The 21,066-nt window shown below is 47.6% G+C and overlaps 1 protein-coding gene across 4 annotated transcripts in view; it reads left to right on the forward strand.

Annotated features, from left to right (window-relative positions):
* The window catches only part of SLC1A2 (solute carrier family 1 member 2), a 145,207-nt gene that overhangs the window by 32,769 nt on the left and 91,372 nt on the right, over positions 1 to 21,066 (forward strand). The window contains exon 1 of one of the 4 annotated variants that reach the window (XM_004755984.3): positions 829 to 1,169. The exons of the other annotated variants lie outside the window; for them this stretch is intronic. The gene's annotated coding sequence lies outside the window, so the exon portion shown is untranslated. Of the gene's footprint in view, positions 1 to 828; positions 1,170 to 21,066 lie in introns of those variants that run through there. 4 annotated transcript variants of the gene reach the window in all.

Genomic DNA, 21,066 nt, shown 5'->3' on the forward strand with positions numbered 1-21,066 from the left:
AGGGGGAAACTTTATTGGCTCAGGTCCCTGGGATTTCTAGGGAGTCAGTGGTCACAGACAGAGCAGGATCCGGGGCTCACATGCTGCTATTGAAACGCTGTTTCCCCTTCCCATCTCTTGGCTGGGCCTTCTTGGGCATCTTTGTTTCAGGCACCAACGTGTCTGGCAGCCCGAGGCTTACAGCATCCTCTCAGGTAATGACCCCAGCGATAACAAGTGCCTCATTTCTGCTGCTTCCAGGAAAAGGCCCAGGGAACCATCTCTTGAGCTGGATGTTGCTGGAGTCGCACCCCCATTCCTGGGCTGGCCATGGGTTGTCTGGCCAGATCTGGATCCCTGCATTCACCTCTGCAGAGCCAACAAAAGGGGGGAGCGTGTCCCCAGTGGGATGCTTGGAAGACATAAAAGCCAAGAAAAGAGGGGAAAGGAAGGGAGGGAGGGAGAGAAGAAGGGAAAAGGAAAGGAAATACAGGACTTCTACAAACTCCGACGTCTCTCGTAATTAGGTGCCTTACACCTGCGCTCTGCTGTGCTGAATCCCGGCTTTTATCCACGACTTTTTTTCTTGTCTTTTCCACCTACACCCCGACGTCTGCGTGATTTTAAAGACAAGTGTTGCTTTTCATCACCTCGGCTTCCGCGGTTGCTGTGAAGCCCGCTTCTGGAAGCTCAGGGTGTCATTAGTAGCATACCAGCCACCCCGTGCCGCTTAACGTCTCCCTGCAGACTCTAAAAATACCCAGAGGCACTCAAACAAACAGCGAGGCGCTGTATGCGCAGGCGCGGGCTCATCCCGCCGGCCAGGTCTCTAAATTGCCTTAACACCGCTGCTGTCTGGAGAGCCATCGGCTCACAGGGCTCTGTCCTTTATTTTTTACTTTTCCTTTTGGCTCACCTATGCTGCTGTTGATGCAGAGGAGAAAGAAAAGGTTAATGATGCAACAGAATTGACTGGAGGAAAGGGAAAGAGGGAGACAGACACCAGGCTTGGTCCCACTGTGTTCGCCGCTTGGTATAGACCTGAACTAGGATGTGTCAAGAGATCAGACCAGTCCAGGGAGCTGCAAAGATTAGCTGGGATTTAAAATAAAACTCTTTAACAGGAGGTCACCTAGAATAACGCTCACGTATGTATCCGTGAAGAGGCCTGCGGACCAGATCCAGAGAAGGTTAGTGCTTACAGATGAGCCCCAGGGCCACAACCTGGGGTGGTTTTTCAAAGGCGAAGCAAAAATCGGTCTCCTTTCTGTGGAAGTCTTAGGTGCAGCTGGGCTCTCCAGGGAACCGAGGTCTTTCTTGGGTCAAGGAGGGTGTCCCATTTTATGGAGCCGAGTTGGCGTCACCTGTCCTGTGTCTAAGAGTTTGGGGACCTGCCTGGTGCTGGTTGTCTTATCAAACCCATGAGCACTTGAGTTTTTTGAAACCTGGCCAAGGGATTAAATGATAACATTCGATGGGTTATGAAAATATGTGAGTCATTGCAGATGTGACCTTTTAAAGATTGCCTGCAGAAGTCAGATGTCTCCTTAACAAGGTAATGAACCTGAACCCAAAGTAAGCATGCAAGTGAAGTCTTTTGCTATTGTGCTTCAGTGGAATCTATTAGATGTCCCTTGTGATCATCATGGAAAGGTGAAAGAAAACACACAGCTTTTTACCAACTCTATGGATGTGTGCACTACAGGGAACATTTGTTTTAGCTATTGGGGACTGCCACGCGATGAATAGATTGCCCAGAAGTCGCTCTCAGAGCAACCTTTCAGCTGGCTGGTTTTATGGCAGGATTCTGGGATTTAAATTAAAAAGTTAAGCCTTGCAGGGTAAGCATGAGTAAGTTCTTGGGACAGAATGTACTCAGCATTGTTTCCATCCATACATGAGTGGAGGAAGCGTATGTACCCTGGACATATGCTTCTCATTGGAAAATGCGATCAAATGTCTCTCTCTGGACTGGCTCTCCAGGAAAGTCTTTGGCACCTTCTCAAGCCTAAAGTGAAGGCTTCTAAGCTCCCAAATTGTTAGGTGGTCTCTACCAAGGAACATGTCACAGGATCTTTGTGGGTGGGAGTTTGCTCTTTGTGGGTGGGAGTTTGCTCATCTAGGATTCCATGTCTGCCTTCTTTAAAAAAAAAACCAAAAACCCAAAACAAAAAACAAAAACAAACCTGCATTGTTTATTTCAGAGGAAATTCCTAAATGTGGCAGAAGCTTTGACTAGTTTTGTGAATCTGGGCAGCTGTAATCACAGTGTTAGTAATAATAGCAGCAGCTGTAACAAGAGCTGACATTTCTTTTTTTAAGATTTTATTAATTTATTTGACATAGAGATGGAGAGATCACAAGTAGGCAGAGAGGCAGGCAGGGGGGGCGGGGGAAGCAGGCTCCCTGCCGAGCAGAGAGCCCTATGCGGGGCTCGATCCCAGGACCCTGAGATCATGACCTGAGCCGAAGGCAGCGGCTTAACCCACTGAGCCACCCAGGCGCCCCAGAAAGACCCCTTTTGTCCTCCACCCCCAGCCCCCGCTCTTCTCAAACACATTTGAGAGCTTCTTGTTTTATGCTAAGCGATTAAACTTTATGGAAAAGAAGTGGACTGTTAAGAGCTGCTCATAAAGACACACGTGGCCCACGCCAAGTGGGAAAGGGGAGCTGTTTTGGAGAGAAAGATTTTTCCCAAACCCTGCTGGGTGTCTGACAACCTTAAACCTCTTCAGCTCCGTCAGCATTAATGTCCTCATTTTGTGGCCTTTCCTCTGTTTTTGGGCGAAGATGTGTGATAGGCAGCAGAGAGCTGCTTTAAGACTGCGGTCTTCCCCGGAGGCAGTGCCCCCCGAGTGTCCTGCGTGTCATCATCCAAACAGCGTTTCAGGATAATCAGTCCCTGAAGTAATACTATGCAAAGGCATCAGGTCCCTTCCCCTCGAGCCTGCGTCTTAGGATCTGGGGAATCTGTCCTTTCCTAAATTCACGTATTGCTTTTTCCTTCCAGACTGTGGAATCCTAAACCAGGACTGGAATGTGTTTTGGGGATTGGAGGCAGGGGTATTACTGATTATATTTCCAAGTGTGAAATCAGTGGACTCGGGTTGGATGGAGGGGAGTTTGCCTGGTTCCGTGTGGCTTTGTTCTTCTGGCTGAAATGACTAAGGGAACTTCCAATTGCAATGCTGGTTTCGTGCGCCCCTGCACAGGTGTTTTCATTTAGAAATACCCATGTCATGAAACAGCCTGGGAACTGGGTTTCTTTTCTTCTTCTTCTTTTTTTTTTTTAAATTAACATATAATGTATAATTTGTTTCAGGGGTACAGATCTGTGACTCATCTGTCTTACACAATTCACAGCCTTCACCATAGCACATACCTGTCCAATGTCTATCGCCCAGCCACCCTATCTGACTCCAAACCCCCAGCAACCCTCAGTTTGGTTCCTGAGATTAAGTCTCTTACAGTTTGTCTCCCTCTCTGATTTCATGTTGTTTCATTTTCCCTCCCTTCCCTTATGATCCTCTGTCTTGTTTCTCACATTCCTCACATCAGTGAGCTCATATGATAATTGTCTTTCTCTGATTGACTTATTTTGCTTAGCATAATACCCTCTGGTTCCATCCATGTCATTGCAAATGGCAAGATTTCATTTCTTTTGATGGCTGCATAGTATTCTGTTGTATATATATACCACATCTTCTTGATCCATTCATCTGTTGATGGACATCTAGATTCTTTCCATAGTTTGGCTATTGTGGACATTGTTGCTATAAACATTCGGGTGCACGGACCCCTTTGGATCACTACATTTGTATCTTCGGGGTAAATGCCCAGTAGTGTGATTGCTGGGTTGTAGGGTAGCTCTGTTTTCAACTTTTTGAGGAGCCTCCATGCTGTTTTCCAGAGTGGCTGCACCAGCTTGCATTCCCACTAACAGTGCAGGAGGGAACCCGGGTTTCTTAAAGAAAAGCCCACCTTGGAATAAAGGGAAGGGATGTTTGCAGTTTCCTAGATAATTTAGATCATGTGGATCTCCAAAATAGATGACTGAGGTCAAAAAAACAAAGAAAACAAGCAGAACAAGGGACGCCTGGGTGGCTCAGTTGGTTAAGCAGCTGCCTTCGGCTCAGGTCATGATCCCAGCGTCCTGGGATCGAGTCCCACATCGGGCTCCTTGCTCCGCAGGGAGCCTGCTTCTCCCTCTGACTCTGCCTTCCACTCTCTCTGCCTGTGCTCGCTCTCACTCGCTCTCTCTCTCTGACAAATAAATAAATAAAATCTTTAAAAAAAAAAAAAACAAGCAGAACAAACAAAACAAAACAGACCAACCAACAAGCAGAAACTACTCTGCTTGTCCGGGGTGTAGATGATCTGGATTTGATAAACGTGACAGGCACGATCATTGGGATGGGGCAAAACCTGCATGAATATGCCCGCTCTAACCTGTCTTTGAGGGTTACTTTTCAGGGGTCCCTGAGAGGAGGTTCATGTCGTCTTAGCTGCTGGATGATTTTTTTTTTTTTGAACCATGCATTTTTTTTTTTTTTTAAACCAGCATTCCTTGGATGCAGGAAGAATGGAGGGAGCCTGGGCTTCACCCATCTAGAAGATCTGGGCTTACATTCTGGTGTGGCTACTTAGCCTTTTGATTAGGCCACCTTTCTGGGCCACAGCTGCCTCATTTGCATACAGAGCTGTCACCACGCCCCTTTGATATTGATCAAATGGAGCCGCGGATGTAGAGCATCTGGTTGGTAGTGTGGAGAGGATTAAATGAGCTAATGCAGGAAGAATGTTTACTGCCTTGCTGCACATAGCTGGCGGGAACCATGCCTTTGTTTCTTCTTTACCCCGTTGGCTGCCAGCCCTTATGACCCTCATGAAGACCCTTACGTCTCTCTGGCCTGCCAGTTGGCCCATGTGTGCCAAACCTGCCACGTTTCTGGAAGCTCACCCCTGCCTGCAAAGTAGTTCCTTCAGCTTCCAAGTGATCCAAGCCTTTCCTGGCCAGCGGCCCTTGACGTGTGGGGGTCGAATAAATTTGTAGAATAGCATCGCTGAGGATTTGAGTCCTAGAGAAAGACAATAGAGTCACATCTTCAAGCACATGGAAGTAATCTGTTCTTCTGAAGCAGACCCAGGCTCCGAAATCGAAGTGCTGCCAGCTTTTTGGGTGGCTGTTGTTATTCACAATTTAAAACAGAGCTGATGCCGAATCAAGATGAATACTTATTTGCACAAATAGGGGGAAATAATATAAAGATCAATGCGTTAGTTTCTAAACTGAGAATGTCAGTGGTTTTGATCCTCCCGTCATTTGAAAGTTTAGTTTGTTTTTTCAACACTGAATTAAAAAAATTTTTTTAAGATAATTTTAGACTTAAAAGAAGAATTGCAGAAGTAAGACAGAAAGTTCCCAGGTGCCCCTCTCTTGGCTTCCTGTAATGGTCACATTTCACACAACCACAGAACATTGGTTAAAATCGAGAAATTAACTCTGCTCCAATACAGTTAGCGTAGAACTATTTTGGATTTTCCTAGTTTTCCCACTAAGGTCCTCTCTCTGTTCTGGGATCCAGTTCAGGGTCCCACAATGCACTCAGTTCTCTTCTCCTCCCCAGTGACCGTTGCTTAGGTCTTTCCTTGTCTCTCATGACCTTGACATTTTTGAAGAGGACTGATTGGTTACTTTGTAACACGCCTCTCAATTTGGGATCATCTGATAGTTTCTCCATTCCTAGCCTTTTAGTTGACTGTTCTGCATATACTTTGGTGTCCAGGCTGGGGATCCAGTGACAAAAATGGAAACTTCAAGTCCTAAGAAATTATCGACTCATTTCTGAGACTAGCCTGGCTGGTTATTATAGATCCTGGAGGTTAAGAATATAGTCTTCAGAGCCAGAGGACCCGAGTTCCATTCCTGGCTCTGAGACTTACCTGCTTGCTGTGTGACCTTGTGAATGTTACTTGACCTCTCTGTGCCTTGATGTGCTCACCTACAAAATGGGAATGATCTAGAATTGATTTCTTAGGGTGCGGGTGAAGATTAAGTGAGTTAAGGCACAACGTACCTAGAGCAATGCCTTGCACAGAGTGATCACTGAGCATCTCTTAGCTGTTACCATGGCTGCATCCTCAGGAACCCCACCCCAAGTCCGGGTCCAGTGACCTCCTGATGTCACTCCTCAGATCTGCACATTCAGGCATGGCTCTGACCACAGTGATGAGTTTGCAGCAGTGCCCTGGGGTTTGGGAACACAGTCTTCATGTCCCATCTAGAAAACCTGTTTCCATGATAGGATGTTGAATCTGGCCTGCCAGGGCCACATGCAAGTTCAGTCTCCAGGGCCTCCTGGCTGTGTGCTTGTTGCATCCAGATGCCCTTTCTGTCCTCTGCTTTTCTGCCCCTTTTGTTCTACATTCCCCTGGTGGCATCCTGTCTTCACCTTGTTCCTCTGAATTCACACAAGGCAGGGAGGCAGTTGGATTGTACACCCAGCTTCTCTAGAAGGACTGGCTGGGCTTAATTCCCATCCCCACACTTAAAAATTTACTTAGCTCTCTGTGCTTTATCATTATTATTATTATTATCTCTAAAAGGGCTAATGTTAGTAATTATTACCGTTAAGTTGACCGAGGCTTAAACATTCTGTGAGTCACCACTGTAAATGTTACCCCTATTGTTCTATTTAATCCTCATCACATCTGTGTGACATAACTATTTGCATGATCCCATTTTACAGATGAGGAAACTGAGAAGCAGAAAGTTTAAGTAGCTTGCCCGAGATCACAGAGCTAAGATATAGAGCAGTCGGGATTCAAACCCAGCCTGGCTTTGGAACCCAGATTCTTGCTTAGTAGGCCCATGGCCACAAGGGGTCTCAGAGGGTTTCTGCGGGGGTTAAATAAGATCATCTGTGTAAAGCACTTAGCAAAGTGCCTGGCTTAGAGTTAATGCTCAGTAAACTTTAGCTATTATTAATCCCATGATCTGATTTCTGTGGCTCCTGGTTCACATGATTCTGGGACGCAGCTTCTCAGTATTTGTTCACGGACCTGGTGCTCTGCACATTTGAGCGGTGGGCAACTGGCCCAGTCCCCAGACCAGTGTACCCTCTACCCATGCTGTTTTGGCCCTATAGCCCCCTGCATAGCCGATGGGATCATCCACAGCCCCCTACCTTGATACAGCTGAGCCTCCTGTCCTCTTATCTATTTCCAATCTACTCAGTTTCTGGTGTTTTCACTTTTCTTCTGCTTAGTTTCCCCTGGTACCTCCAACCTTTGCTTTTCTTCTCTGTCCCTGGTTTTTCGGGCTTCTTGCCCTCACCCACAGGCTGGCCTCATGCCTGCCCCAGACCCGCTGCTTCCTGTCCCCATGCTGGGTCCCTGGGATTTGTCGTGTGGCACAGTCTGGTCCAGGTCCTTGTGACTGGCCCCCCTGCTGGGTCTGCCCAACTGAGAAGGGGCTGTTCTGGAAATGGCAGTCCTTGGCCGTGGGCCTCGAGGGCTGAAAGAAGGGATTCAAGGAGAAAAGAGTACAGAAGGACAGCTGCAGGAGGGACAGGCGGGAGGCGGCCAGCATTTTGTTCTCTGGTCCCGGGACGCCCTTTCCCTCATTCTGTGACTGGAGGCCCTTCGTGTTGCCCTGCGCTCTGTGCCAGCCACTGTGCATGCGAGGAGGCCTTCGCCAAGCCCCGGACACAGCCTAGGTGCTGCTTCGATGGGTCCCGGTGCTTCTAGACCCCGCAGGCCTGAATCTCTGACCGCGCTGTGAGGCGGGGAGACGTCCTAGGCAGAGTCCGGGTGCTCCAGCCAGACTGCCTGGGCTTTCATCCCCAGCTCCCAGGTGCTAATGAACTCAGGCAAGTTCCTGAAATCCTCCAGGCCTCAGTTTCTTCATCTGTAGAATGGAGCCCTAAGGGCACCTTCCTCACAAAGTGGGACCTGAGACTCTGCATTGGCATCTCCCAGGGGATACTTGCTTAAGCGTCCTTTCATTAGCAAGAAGTTGGGCACATTAAGGGAGCTCATTGGACTTCTGACAATTCGGTAAAGAATGAAAACTACAGAAGTGATGCCTCTGGCGTCATTGACATGGTGCCTCTCCGAAAGCCCTCAAGTGAGGTCACGGAGTCTTCCTTTGCAAAGATTGCTAGGCATCTTTGCCAGATTCTGGGACTGATTTGCTGGGACTAAGAGAAACAAGGTCACAGGTTCAAATCCAGCTTCTCAGGAGACCAGGCGGCTGTGTTTGCTCCGAAGTTGTAGACTGTGTCTCAGTAGCCATCGGCCACTGTAGTCATACAACAGGGCGGGTGAGGGAATGAGACGGATCCTCGGGAGACCGAGGGCTGAGGTTTGCTGACTTTGCCACCCAGTGAGGGCGTGGTGCAGCAGGACTCAAACCCATGCTTGGCCGGCTAGAAGATCTGTGCTCTCGGTAACTGAGCCCCATGTGGTCAGGATCCAGGCAGACGATAGAGCCTCACCACAGGGGTGAGCTGGGTGCTCCATGAAATGAGAGATGATTTCAGGGGGCACAGGAGATGACTAGAGGAGCACTGATGGCAAATTCAGGGATGTCACATCATATGGTGAGAGGGTCATTTCCTTTTTGAATTCTTTAAACCTTTTTGATTAAGACAAGGCTTAAACAGGTGCTGCTGTGTTTTGCTGCTGACCCCAAACCTTTCAACTTCCCTTTAAATTTGTGTGTGTGTGTGTGTGTGTGTGTGTGTACACAGCATGCTTAGTATGGAGCCCAGTGCGGGGCTTGAACCCACGACCCTGAGATCAAGACCTGAGCTGAGCTGAGATTGAGAGTTGGATGCTTAACCGACTGAGCCACCCAGGCGCCCCTCAACCTCCCTTTTAAACAGAGAGGGGGCAGGTGGCAGAAGACTCAGCAAGCAGACCTAGTTAAAAGTCATTGAACGTGTTCTTGGTCATGCGCATTTTCGTGACCCCCCCTTCTAGTTGTCGGTGCTACTGGTTTTCCATGGATTGAAGTAATGCAGAAATTCCTCTAGGGATGCACACGTTTAAGGACAAAGGATTGGTTAGCGTTAAGCACTAGTAAGTAACGGATAGCCGAGATGGCATTCAGATATGGCAAAAATAGCTGTGTGGCCTCTGTGAGTGACCCGGGCGTGGGAAATGCTGTGACAGACCGTGAGGACGGTCCAGCCTGATGCCTGATAGCACGTGGTGCACACGCAATAAATGTCATGGACAGAGGAAAGGGGGAGGGCAACTCTCGCTTCTGACATGGGAGTAGGAGAAAAGAAATGAGCCATTTGCAAAGTGGATGAGACAGACTTTCCCTTGAGAGTTTGGGCCTGGACTTCGCTTGTTCTCGAGGCTGATGGATCCAGTAGGGGATGGAGAAAATGAAGTTGGCGGTGGTCCTCGGTGAATCAGAGGGCGAGTGCCGGGAATGGAGCATGGTTCTCAGGGTCAGATTTTGCAATGAAGGGGGCAGCTCCAGATGAGGGGAAGGGATTTTCCCCGAGGTCGCCTGGCCACTGTGTGACTAGTGCTTTCAACTGTCTCTTGGCCCTGCACAAGGCCCTGTGAGCTACAGAGGAAGAGAAAAAAGTAAATAATCATCTCCCAGTTCAAGGAGACCCAGGCTATGCTGTACGATTTTGCCCTCAGACAAGTACCATTTGGAAGGTAGATAGCCTGGGTCTCCCATGACAGAGTCAGTCAGAAAGGTCCCCCAGGAGTGACAGGCCCTGTATCAGTCAGCTCTCACCAGGTTATGTTTCTGTAATAACAAGCCCCAAATCTCTGTGTCTTGCAGCTACAAAGTCTCCTTCTTGTTTCTGTTACATCTGGTTGCAGGACACCGGTTGCAGGTGTCCTCCCTGTATCTCCCATGCGGGACCCTGGCAGAAGATGCAGCCCCGACCTGGGTTGTCCCTCTCTTGTAGCAGAGAGAGGAGAAGAGCCATGGCAGAACTATGAGAAGGTTCTCGATGCTGCTTCTGGGAGAGATCATGTGTTCCTTCTATTCTGTGTTGGTCTGGGTTCCTAGGAGAAGATTCTAGATCCTAGAAGTGGGGAAGTGGAAGGCAGCCAGGTGAAGGCAGGGTGTCAAGTCTGCTACCAGTGTGGGCAACTCCTGTTTAATCCCATGGGAGAAATTCACAGAGATGGGACAAATCATAAGCTCAGTTGAATAAGGGAGCTGGTATATTTACACATCCAAACGTGCCCATCATCGACTGAGGGTTTTAATTCCCCAGCACTTCCGGCCTGTGTGGGGGCAGAGAAGCCTGCTAGCTTCTGAGAAAGTCCACAGGCACAGAGACGCAGTGGCTGGCAGGTGGAAGGTGCTGGAGTGAGAAAGGTGGGCGGGGCCACCCCGAGCATCTGCCACATGCTATTGGCCAAAGGTAACTGCAAGGCAAATCATGTGTTTAGGGATGAGGGAGGTATACTCTTCCTTCAGAGGTGTCGCAAATATCTGGGGACCAAAGCACAAGTTGCTGCAGGTCGTGAGCCCTGTGTAGGTGTGTGGCAAACTCTTCAGTCAGCAGTGTGGGTAAGGCCGAGAGCCACCACCGAGGTAGACCAGGAGCCTGACCTCAGCATCACTGACATCTTGGGCTGGATAATTCTTTGCCCTGGAAGGGCTGTCTTGTGCATTGTGGGGTATTTAACAGCATTTGTGGACTGTGCCCACGAGGTTCTGGTAGCACCTCCTACCACTAGTTGTGACAATGAGAAGTGCCTCTAGACATTGTCACATGTCTCCTAGGGTGCAAAACTGCTCCCGTGGAGAACCCCAGACATAGATCATACACGCGTTGCTAAATCCCAAATAACTGAAATAAATTGTGGGTTCCTGGATAGAGTAGCTCACAGCCTAATGGAGGACCTTGTGTTGCAGTGGTTCAAACTATGTAAAGAATCCAGAAATAGAGCAGGAGTGGGAGCCGTCTGTTCTGCTGAGGGGAACGGATGGTCAGGGAAGGCTGTATGGAGTCAGAGATAGCTAAGCAAGGGTTTTTTTGTTTGTTTGTTTGTTTTAAAGATTTTATTTATTGCAGAGCACCTGGGTGGCTCAGTGGGTTGAAGCCTCTGCCTTCGGCTTGAGTCATGATCCCAGGGTCCTGGGATCAAGCCCTGCATCGGACTCTCTACTCGGCAGGGAGACTGCTTCCCTTCCTCTCTCTCTGCCTGCCTCTCTGCCTACTTGTGATCTCTCTCTGTCAAATAAATAAATAAAATCTTTAAAAAAAAAGATTTTATTTATTTGAGGGAAGAGTGTGGGGGGATGAAGATCAGAGGGAGAAGGACAAGCAGACTCCGTGCTGAGCTCAGAGCCTGATGCGGGCTCGATTTCACGAGTCAAAATCAAGAGCCGGATGCTCCACCGACTGAGCCACCCAGGGGGCTGCTTGAGCAAGGTTTTGAAGGATGAAGCGTTTTCCAGGCGAGTCATCACCGTACACGGAAGGTGAATACAGTCTGACGACCGGAGTGACTTGGGAATGCTGGAATAGCTGCTGGGAAGTGCTGACCACAGGGTCCTCTCACGCTCAAAGTGGGGCTGCAGGACGGTAATTAAACCAGCTTACCACGTGCTCGATCGTGTGCGAGGAGCAATGCCAAGGGCTTTGCGGCTCTTAGAGGAGGTGCTCAGTGGCACAGATACAGCTCCCCCTGAGAGAGACCAGAAAGGCCATTGCTCTATTATCTTGGTCAAGAGAGAAGACCGGGGATTCCTAGTCTCCGTTGGCTTCATTTCTTGTACCATCCACTGTGTTATTCTCAGCGCAGCGTCACACAAAGAAACTGGACACACTTTCGTTATTAGCCTCTCTGCCTCAGTTTCTACATGAGTTACATGGGGATCAGCAGGTTTTCTCTCTTGCCATCCTCATGGTCTGGCACCAACCAGACAATGAAACTACCAAGTGTTGCTTGTGAGTTCGGCTGGATCTGGTCTCAGTCCTGCTGTGTCATCCACTGGGTGGAGACATCTCTGACTCCACTTTCTCATTTTCCCACCTGTAAGATGGGCATAATACCATTATATACATATATATGTGTATATATATATTTATGTTATGCTATATAATATTATAATAATATAATGGGTATAATACCATTATTATATTACATTATATATACCATTATATATATTATATTATATATACCATTATATATTACATTATATATAATACCATTATATATTATATTATATATAATACCATTATATATTATATATTATATTATATTGTATTATAATACCATTATATATTATATATTATATTATATTGTATTATAATACCATTATATATATAATCATGGGATTGTCTGGAGGACTCAACTGTGTGATGCCTGCAGGCTCTCAACCCTGCCCCTGGCACATAGTAAGCATAAATGACGGTCATGACTGCAATTATTACAAAATAGATTGAATTTGCAGAATAGCTCACTTGTATCGAATGCATGCTATGCTCCAGGCACCGTCGGACTTAGGGGTCTGTGTATATTAACCTATGAGTACAACAGGTACTGTGATTATCTCCATTTTGCATAAGGAGAAACTGAGGTACAGAGAAATATGTACAGCTTGTGAGTGGTACTCAAATGCCAGCAGACCATCCTAGTAAGAAATTGCCTTGTTGGATTGTCCAGTGCCTGGCGTTTCCCTATAATTTCTAAAGAGATCAAGGGTTTTGTTATCGAGTTCCTTTCACCAGATTTTCAGAGCCAAGTTAGCCATTCTGGGTAAATGAACTTTTCTCCCTGTTGGCGGAAGGTCCTTAAACACATACAGAATATTAATAAGAGGGTGAGTGGAGATTTATTTTTAACCACAGTATCTGAGCTGGCTTCTCAGTGCACGTCGACTTGGGCAAATGAAGACTCACCCCCAACTGACCCCTTCCAGAAACGTCTGTGAGAGCAACACAAAGGGGAACTTTCAGCTGCTTATCTTCCCCTACGGCTCCCACCCATGGCCACCCACAGCCCCCCCAGAGGCCAGCCTCCTGCACACTGGCCCCAGAACAGCCAGGCCTTTGTCTCCTCTCCCTCTGGGTCGGGGACACCCATGGTGCTCTTGGTGTCGGAGGGAGCAGAAGGAAGGAAAGATGGGGGTGCTCCTCTTGTTCAAAGGGGGCCTACTAGGGGCCGAGACCATGGCTGTGGTTTCTCGGATCTCTTCAGCTCGGGCCCTGGTTCCAGGCCTGGGCAGCCCTGCGTCCTGGGGCATCACACTCTCCCTCTCGCGGCCGCGTCTATAAGGTGGAGATGAGAGCCCTGTGCAGAGCGGGGCTGGGAGCTCTCAGCCCAGAGCACTGGCCAGGGGCGTGCCTGGAAGGCTGGTTCTTCTGCTGGTCCCGTGCAAGTGCAGTGAGATCTGTGGGAGATGCCCCCGTGGGGACTGGCATCCTGTGGCCCTACCGCCTGAAAGGGATCCTCAGGGGCCCTCTGGTTCTGGATCCCGAATTTGTCTGAAACTCTCTGACGAGCCCCTGTTTTACAAATGACCCAAACTCCTGGCAACCCAGAAGAAGCGGTCTCTGTCGCAGCCTTGTTCTCGTTAGCGTGTCCCATGCTCCAGCTGGGCCCCCTTCCTCGCTGCCAAGGAACAGCCCGCGGCCTGCCTCCCCCTCAGACATCCACGGGGCTGCAGCAGCCTCAGAACATTCTGAGGCAGAATGGGAGCGCTGCGCCGGCTACGTCTGACTAATTGAGTGGTTGGTTGTTTGCTCCTCATGACTCTCTGGAGACAGACTTGTACCCGCCGTGCCTCCCCCAAGCCCACCCCCACCTCCCCTCCTTCTCATCCCTTGTCACATATTTGTGCCTTGTGGTGTGCCGTTTCTACTGAGGTAGTAACTCCAGGGAGAGACAGGGCTATAGGGCGGCCATGGGCACAGCAGCAGGGCTGGAGTCCGAGCTCTGCCATTGAGCCACTGTGTGAACTTGGGCAAGTTACCCAGCCTCTCTGTGCCTTCTCCTGAAAGGAAGAGAGGGGAGTCATAGTCGTGCCTGCTCTCTGGAGTTGTGGAAGGATATAAACAGGCCAGACACCTGGAAGGCCCCCCCCTCGAATGGGCCCGGCACATAGGGAGTCCTCCATGAAGGTTAGTCAGTGTTACTATCCTACAGGGATAAATGTCACCAAGACAGGATGTAGGTGTGGCAACTAGAAGGACGTCAACATAGTAGTCCAGGTTCCGAGGAGAGCTGAGATCTTGCTGTGGACTCTGCTGGCAGCTCTCAATAGCAGGGCTGTTCAGAGGACATTAAAGGCTCATAAAGGCAATGACTGCTTTGCCTAAGAAATATTCACGGGATGGGGAGCCTGGGTGGCTCAGTTGGTTGAATAACTGTCTCTTGATCTCGGCTCAGGTTTTGATCTCAGGGACATGAGTTCAAGTCCCATGTTGGGCTCCCTGCTGGGTGTGGAGGGTACCTAAGAAAAAATAAAAAAAAAAAAAAAAAGAAATATTTGTGGGACCAATCAATAATGGTGATAATAAATAATCATAGTTACCATGTGTTGCATGCATTTATATGTATGCTGACTCATTTAATTTTCACAACAATCCTATGAGATAGTATTATTACTATTTTGAATGACATATTTGAGGCTCAGAGTTGTTAAATAATCTGCCCAGCAACACCTAATTCATGAATTGAGAAGTGGCACTCTTGTCCATGGGACTGGTATTCAAATCTATCTCAAAACAAGTCGATCTTCCAATTTATGTTTAATTAGAAGACAAAATAGAGGTTCCTCAACAAAACCCATGAATAAAGTAAGCTGTAGAATGTTTAGAATTTAAGCATAGAGAAAGGATTGGAAGGCCAGAATATCTCTGGACCTTAAAAGGAGTAGGTTTCTTTCATTTACATTGGCAACTAGAAATTAAAGACCCAGTACTTTGATGGGTCTGGGTTAAATGTCCGGGAGCAAGGCTGCCAGGGATGAAGTTGTTAGTGGTCATGGGTGCCTACAAGGCTGGAAGATGGCGGCGAGGAGGTAGCCGAGAAAGGATCGTCGGATAACTCAGCAACTGGCTCAGGGCTCTGTGGGCAATCTGTTGGGAGAACTACATGGAAGCTGCTGTAGTTCTTGCTTAAGGAGAGGAAAGGGACATCCGAGAGCCAAGATGATCCTGATGCAGTCTTTGACTCCCATAATTATGCAACATTCAAATAAACACTTAGCGACCTTGAGCTTTCCAGCCAACTGACAATAGTCAGTAGGACAGTGTGTTACTCCTTTGACATCAGAACATGGGCTAGGTAAACTTTAAAGCACCTGACAGATTTTCCTCTGAGGTACAGCAGGACCGGGATGGAAGACAGAGCTGGCTGCGGCGCTAGGGGGCCAGTGCGTTCCTGGAGAGGAGATTACGGTCAGGTCAGAAATCTTGGGTAGGGTGGGGGTGGGCAGGGAGGGGCGATGGGAAGAAGGAACTCACCATACTCCTGGAGAAAAAGGAGAAATGGGAAGGTAGCACAACAGGTTAGTATAAAACATTCATTACAGCCTCCTTCGGTATGACAGTTAGCAAGGACGCCTGCTTTTCCTAAGGACTGAAGTAATGGGAGCTTCCTCTCTCGAATCAGCTTCTCTCTAGACATGTAGTTTTGGAGAAAGGAAGAGTAACCACTGGGAAGCGTAATTGATTTATCAGAAGAGCAGTTGGCTCTGAAAGGACTTAGGATGGTGAGTAAAATGCACAGGACCTTGTACCCCCATGCCCAGTAATGAACAGGCACTGGGATGCTTCTTGATGAATGTGTATTGAGTGAGTCAATGAATCAAAGCCTGATATTTATATCTTCCCATATGCAATTTCCCCCCTTGAAATCTTGTTTAAGTAACACATCCATGAGGTGGGTAGTCATGCGTTGAAAAAGTTGTCTCTTTTACCCAAATCATCAAAATTATCAAAATTGTCAAAATCATTAAATCATCAAAATCCAGATGGAATTTCATCTTGAAGAACTTCAGCACCCAGAAGTAGAGGATCTCATCCTTAATGAGTACATCTTCTGCATTCAACCCCAGACTCTGCCTAGAGGTTCTAATGGTCCCTGTGTTCAGCAATTACTGCTGAAGAAACTGGTCCAGATAAAAATCCATGGGGAAAAAAAAAACAAACAAAAAACCATGAATCCCAGCTCCACCATTTCTACCCTGTGCGAAGCTATATTTCCGTTTGCAAGTACGGAATAATGCGAATGACTTCATTAAGATGGTACTGTTGACCCTTAGCCCTGCTGTAAAAGCTCTTGGGTCCGAATATTCAAAAGCAAACATGCACACGATAGTGTACTGTTACTGGTACTCAGTGTGGTGGAAAAGCCAGCAGGCTTGGTTTGCGTGGCGGGAAGGTATTTTCTGATATTGCTAAATACAGAAGGTATTTCGTACAACATTCTGCCCTGCGAGCCTGGTAAATGTTTCTCCTTCTTGCGGCACAGAGTGTAGGTGTTACAAAAACGATCAACTTCTTTCTGTTTCTTCCCTTTGGATTATTCCTTTTTATCCCTCCAGAGTTGGAGAGAAAATGACTGAATATCATTTGTATCCATCGAATGCTCCTTGGGAACAGGTGGAGGGTTTATCCGAATTGAGATAATATTCAGATACTCTATCCTTTTAAATGTCAATTTCTGTTTTCAGAAGCCCCAAAAGATGATTGAAAAAGAGTAATAAGCCAAATGAAGTAGAAGCTGCTGATAGCAAGAATTCAGGAAATCAGAAAGAATAGATCAAGTGTGGGAGAGTTGAATTTTGAGGGGAGGGCTTCCTGCATGGGCTCGGGTCTATGGCTGTTACCAAGCTGGGCAAAACACCATGGTTTTCCTTTTTTAAGATTTTATTTATTTATTTGGCAGACAGAGATCACAAGTAGGCAGAGAGGCAGACAGAGAGAGAGGAAGGGAAGCAGGCTCCCCGCTGAGCAGAGAGCCCGATGTGGGGCTTGATCCCAGCACCCTGGGATCATGACCTGAGCCAAAGACAGAGGCTTTAATCCACTGAGCCACCCAGGTGCCCCATGGTTTTCCTTTTTTACAATAATTCTTACTCTGTCCACATTTTGGCCCATGTCTCTTTACTATTTAAAACTAATTCCTCAAAGTTCCTTTGTTTAGAGGTTTTTTTTTTTTTAAAGGTTATTGATACTATGATTTAAAAATTCTTTATGCTCATTGCAGGGAATTGCTAAACTATTTAAAAGCAGGGAAAACAGTCACCTGTCATTCCATGAATCAGAGGTCATCACTATTAAAATGTGTTGTGTTATGGTCATAATATATGACCATTGAGATCTTTGTGCATACCTTTATCCCTTATACCTGCTTTTGAGGGTATCAGCTCCTCCTTTGTTAAAGAAAAAGGAACTTAGGAGCCCCTAGGTGGCTCAGTGGGTTAAGCCTCTGCCTTCAGCTCAGGTCATGATCTCAGGGTCCTGGGATTGAGCCCTGCACTGGACTCTCTGCTCAGCGGGGAGCCTGCTTCTCTGTCTGCCTCTCTGCCTACTCGTGATCTCTGTTAAATAAATAAATAAAATCTTTAAAAAAAACAAAGAAAAAGGAACTTAAGTTACTTTCCTATGAATTCGTGTTCTAAACTCCCTTCTTATGGCCACTCATACATCGTGTGGTACCTGCTTTATGTCCAACTTTATGGACATGCGCTAGGTTGCCGTATGCGAATACGGATAAGAAATTAACATATTTTAATATCTCTGCTGTACTTTACCACTGCGGTGGCATCATTTGCTTAATCTTTTGCGATGACTGAACTGGGTTGTTTCCACTGTGTGTATTTTATAGCAGCGCTGCAAATGACCATCTCTGTCTGACTTAAACTTATTTTTCTTGGAGTTTGAAGTTCCAGGCACCGTATTCCCAAGTTGGGCTGACCAGTTCTGTGAACAGAAAGGTTTAAAATATTTGTTACTGATTTCCGGAATGAATAAATCCAAATCAGTAGAGCTGCCCATGCCCACTCGTGTCGGTAGTGATATTTAGGAAGGATTATTGAAAGGAACTTTGGATCCTCTCAGATGGGAATCAGTCATTTTTCTTCTAGCTTTATGTTCAAGACTCACATTTACTCAAAAAGCACAAAGCTGTTGAAATTCTCATTGTGCCCCTGACTGGTGATTTTTAATGGTGTGTGTGTGGGGGAAAGGCCCAATCCTGCTCCCGTGGGGGGTATAATCTAGTGGGGGACAGTGGACATTAATTCATCACACAGGTGGAATTGGGCAGTTAGACTTGGTCCTGGTAGGTCAGGGAGGCTTCTGGGAGGAAGCAGCATTGGAGCTCAGATCAGAGCAAGCAGGAGCTGTTGGTGAGGTGGTGGGGGTGCGGGGTGGTGATGGTGGCATGGCTTCTCTGCATTTGTACACATGGCTGGAGGAGTGCAGGCCTCCGCAGTAAAGAGATGAGTGAACACGCCGTCTGTGCAGCTTCAACTGCTTCCAGCAGAAAGTTCTTAGCTGTTTTTCCTCCGCCCTAAATCAACCTCAGTTACAAGCTGCCCAAACAATGTAATAATAGTTTTTAAAGTGAAAAGAGAAACACCATGCAACCCAATTACAGAAATGTAAAAATGTTAAAAATTTTTTTTTTAATTTTTTTTTTTTAATTTTTTATTTTTATAAACATATATTTTTATCCCCAGGGGTACAGGTCTGTGAATCACAATTTTTTAAAAAGGGTATCTTAGAACCAAGGAGATAAAGTACCTAAATTCAAGGGTCAGTCTGGAAATTTCACAAATCCTCTAACCCAGCTGCTTGGCTCCTGTGGTCCTTTTGTGATTTAAGTGAAACCAGCTTGAAGCCTCATCTCCCATTCAGAGAGCTGAGAGAGTCTCTTCCCCTTCCCAGGGACCCCTGGCAGCCTGCCTTTCTCCAAGGCACTCCCCATGCGGCTGTCTCTGCTGACTTCTTGTTCTCCCCAGCATCACCTGCTGTTCAGGCTGCTTTCCACAAGGCACCCACCACCCCTCCTGCCCTGGGCTCCTGGGGAACATCTTGATCACCCCCCCCCACCTTCCCCAAGCTCCTCGCCCCCAAGACTGCAGACGCTGCTGAGGTGATCCAGGTTGCGGAAGATTCCAGCAGCTAAGGGACAGGGGTGGCTCGCCAGGCAGAGCAAAGCAGCCTGCGGAGTACGAGGACAGAACGTTGGAAAGTTGGGCGTTGCTGTTCTGAGGGCAGGACCACAGTGTTAAGTGGTTGAGGAAAGAGTTGGTGTGGTGGGGCAGAGATTTTCAAAGCCCAGCTCTGCCACTTACTGTGACACTTTGGACAGACTACTTCTCTTTCGGTGCCTCAGTTGCTTCCTCTGTCGAATGGGGATAAGATAAGAGTAGTACCTTCCTGATAGGATTCCTGAGGGTCTGGAGAACGGTGGTTCGAAGGATGTCTGGAGCAAGTGAGTTGTAGTTACTATCAACATTATTATTATTACTGTCAGTATTGTGGAAGCTCCCCTGGCCACTCCTTCCAGGTGGGACAGCCTTCACTGGCCATCATTTCACTCCACAGACTCCCCTCTGTACAGACAGGACCTCTTGCTCGCTGTTCAAACCCCTCCTCTGCCCCCCCCCCAATTCCCATTTATTTTCCTGCGGTGCAGTTCATCTCCCCCTAGGAGCTCACCCCCTAATCCCTGTAGTGAACCTTGTCCATTAAGGTGCATTACACAACAGGGACACCTCACTCCTTCTGCCCCGTCCCGCACATGCTGGGACATTTCATAGCCCTAGCTGGGGGCGGGGGACACAGACACACACACATACACACACACACACACACACACACACACACACACACACACTACTTGAAGGAGAGCCTGTGCCAGTCCTTGTGGAGAAATGAGCTGGAGACCGGCTGGTCCCTCAGGAGGCAGGACTGGAGTGGCTTCTAGAAAGACAGGCTTGGCAGCGGGACAGGATGAAAATGCCTCCTCTCTGTGACCTCTGAGGCTCGGCCGGGCCAAGGCAGGAGTGGATAAAGAGCTAACCTGTCCTGCCTGCAGGCCAAAAATAGGCTGACTGCGTCACAGAGCTTTCGGTAATTAAACCTTCCCTCTGCAAAAGGCCACGCGCGGACTGGAAAGGCGCCATGGATGGGTTAAGGTAATTCACTCCCCACGCTGCCATTTTTCTCAGCATCAGAGGCAGGCTTGAAATCTGAGTCGTGTTAGATGGAGATGGAAATTCATAACCAGGGCACGATGTGGGAGCTGCAGAGTGAGGAGATCTGTGCCAATGATGAGACTTACAGAGGAAGTCGTTTTTTGTCTTTACTCTGAATTGTGTGGACTTTTTGGTGGGGGGGACGGTCCATCAGCTTATTTTTGTAACTGCTTTGGTTTCTTATTATCAAGGTTAATTTGTGTTTGTTATAAGAATCCATAAGGAAATAAAAACCATCCATCATTCTATCCCTTGACAAAACAGCCCCTGGGGACCTTTTGTGTCCTTTTTTTTTTTTTTTTTTTTGCATCTTTTTTTTTTTTTTAAAGATTTTATTTATTTATTTGACAGACAGAGATTACAAGTAGGCAGAGAGGCAGTCAGAGAGAGGAGGAAGCAGGCTCCCTGCTGAGCAGAGAGCCCGATGTGGGGCTTGATCCCAGGACCCTGAGATCATGACCTGAGCTGAAGGCAGACGCTTTAACCCACTGAGCCACCCAGGTGCCCCTTTTTTTTGCATCTTGAGGCAAAGCACCATTTTTCTAAAATTGGACAATGTTCATGAAGTTTCTGTCTTGGTTTTTAAATGTACACACAAGGTACTCACAGTGATCTTGTAGTTCATGAAGTCACTAAGCGTTACGTGCAGACCAGTCCGTTTTTAGCTTCCTCACCTCATGGCCAGGTCCGAGTGGGGTAGAATGGCTGGGCCACGTGTCTGCATTGGTAGGAAAATGCGCTAGTCTGGAGTGTTTTTCAGACAGATATCCCAGTCCCAGCAGGAACTGTTGTGCCATCTGTGAGACTGGAGATGTGCTGGTCGCTCCAGCAGGTGGAAAGGGAGTGCAGAGTTGCCCGGGCTTCCCTGGGAA

The sequence above is a fragment of the Mustela putorius genome, unplaced genomic scaffold (assembly GCF_011764305.1).
Source record: "Mustela putorius furo isolate JIRA1106 unplaced genomic scaffold, ASM1176430v1.1 tig00003859_pilon_pilon_pilon, whole genome shotgun sequence".
Lineage (NCBI taxonomy): Eukaryota > Metazoa > Chordata > Mammalia > Carnivora > Mustelidae > Mustela > Mustela putorius.